The following is a 2555-nucleotide window of genomic DNA, read 5'->3' on the forward strand; positions in this document are numbered from 1 at the left end:
ATTGAGAGAGATCGAGGGAGATCGATCCATCCTTCATCTGCTGGTTTCTTCCCAAATGGCCACAGCAGCCTGCGCTGGGCCAGGCCAAAGCCAGCAGTCTGGACTCCATCCGGGTCTCCCACGTGGGTGGCAGGGGCCCAAGCGCGGGCGTGGGACTCGGCAGCCCTTAGGACACCGCTGGGGCACCCGCAAAATCTCTCGTGCTGGGGTGCCGGGGTTCGAGCGAGGCCCGGGAGCTCCTGGCTCCCGCTTCCTGCTAACAATGCACACCTGGGAAGGGGCGGGTTCCGGCTCAAGTGCTCACGGCCCCACCGCCCACGCGGGACACCTGGGCTTTTGAGGTGATCTGTGGAGCACACTAGTGGACCGACCACTCTCCGCGCAGTCCAGCCCGGGTCTCGTCTCATCTCGTCCCAGGCCCCGGCCTCCGGACTGGGTCCCCGCAGCAACAGCGTCCCCCGGTTGCTAGGGAACCGAGCGCCGCCGCTGGGTCGCTAAGGGGAAGTGAAGAGGTAGACATCCCGGGTGAACATGGACGCATCACGTGATCAGTTCTCGGGGCGGGGAAATCCTACCACACCAACCAGGCTTAAGGCAACCAACGTTTACCCCCGAATCAGCGCTTTCTGTGGGCGGGGATATTTGTGGAGGCACCGCCTCTCCTCGTCCCGGTTTGAGTGATGGACTCGTCCTTTATCCAATACTACTAAGGATTCTCTAGCTTGACCGACATATGGGCGAATGAACACGCAAAGCCTCTCTTTCGGAGGCGGGCCAGGGGAGGAGCCGCTACGCCTGCCGGGGACTCCAGCGACCTAGCTCGCTCTCCGGCCAATGGGACGCCGCGGGGTGGGTGGGAGCTTCGTTGAGGTAGAGGCGAAGGCCAATGGGATGAGGGCTGTGTAGGCGTTGCGCAATAGAGACGCGGCAAGGGGGCGTGGCCAAGGGCCGGGCGGCTCGGCATTGCTGAGGGTAGGGCGGGGGCGAGCCTCAGTCAGGTCGTGACCTCGGGTGGTGGCAGTGGCGGAGCCCCGGGCGGGCAGACTGGACGCCCCGTCCGCCGCCGCTGCCGCCGCCGGGCTTTCCGTGCAAGGTGCAGTTCCTCCTGGGGAATCCGTTCAGCGCGCCGGTGGGACAGTGCATCCGTAAGGCCCCACCAGTGGCGAGCGGCAAGGAGGGGGGGCGACAGCAGCGGCTGTGGAGGCTGGTGCGGACCGCGTGGGCCGCTACAGGCTCAGGGTCCCCCGCCTCCAGCCCCGCAGCATCTGTTGGCGTCGCGCCTGGGCCGGGCAGCGGGGCCAGCTCACGGGACGGGTCCGGCATCCTGGTCGCCAGGCCTCCGCTGGGCAGCGGGAGCCCTGCCAGGGGGCGCCCCTGGGGCCCAGCTCCTACTCTTGCGACACTTCCAGCGTCCCTCCCCATCCGGACGCGGCCCTCCCTGTCCCCTAGTGGCGGTGCTACGCTGAGCGCCCTCTTCCACCCTGCAGGTCTCGCGGCTTTGTCCCCCAGGTGACCCCGCCAGGGCCCGGTCACCCGGCTGTCCCGGACACCTGTCCCTCCCTGTCAGTACCAGCAGACCTCAGACTGGGCGTCTCCCCAGAAAATGCCCCGGGTTGCAAGACGTGTTCGTTGGCGAGGCGACTCAGCCGAGCTGTAGAGGGGGTCATGGTGGGGCGGGGTGCGGGAGGGTGGCGGGGTGCTGTGGGGGCGGGGTGCCCTGTGCAGCCGGCTCATGTTCCCTGCATGACAGGCACTGCTGAGGTCTCCCCTGCTTTTATTTTTTTTTAATTTATTTATTTAAGAGGCACAGTTACAGACAGAGACAGAGAGAGCTTGAGAGAGATCGAGGGAGATCGATCCATCCTTCATCTGCTGGTTTCTTCCCAAATGGCCACAGCAGCCTGCGCTGGGCCAGGCCAAAGCCAGCAGTGTGGACTCCATCCGGGTCTCCCACGTGGGTGGCAGGGGCCCAAGCGCGGGCGTGGGACTCGGCAGCCCTTAGGACACCGCTGGGGCACCCGCAAAATCTCTCGTGCTGGGGTGCCGGGGTTCGAGCGAGGCCCGGGAGCTCCTGGCTCCCGCTTCCTGCTAACAATGCACACCTGGGAAGGGGCGGGTTCCGGCTCAAGTGCTCACGGCCCCACCGCCCACGCGGGACACCTGGGCTTTTGAGGTGATCTGTGGAGCACACTAGTGGACCGACCACTCTCCGCGCAGTCCAGCCCGGGTCTCGTCTCATCTCGTCCCAGGCCCCGGCCTCCGGACTGGGTCCCCGCAGCAACAGCGTCCCCCGGTTGCTAGGGAACCGAGCGCCGCCGCTGGGTCGCTAAGGGGAAGTGAAGAGGTAGACATCCCGGGTGAACATGGACGCATCACGTGATCAGTTCTCGGGGCGGGGAAATCCTACCACACCAACCAGGCTTAAGGCAACCAACGTTTACCCCCGAATCAGCGCTTTCTGTGGGCGGGGATATTTGTGGAGGCACCGCCTCTCCTCGTCCCGGTTTGAGTGATGGACTCGTCCTTTATCCAATACTACTAAGGATTCTCTAGCT

This window comes from Lepus europaeus, unplaced genomic scaffold (assembly GCF_033115175.1).
Source record: "Lepus europaeus isolate LE1 unplaced genomic scaffold, mLepTim1.pri SCAFFOLD_85, whole genome shotgun sequence".
Classification (NCBI taxonomy): domain Eukaryota; kingdom Metazoa; phylum Chordata; class Mammalia; order Lagomorpha; family Leporidae; genus Lepus; species Lepus europaeus.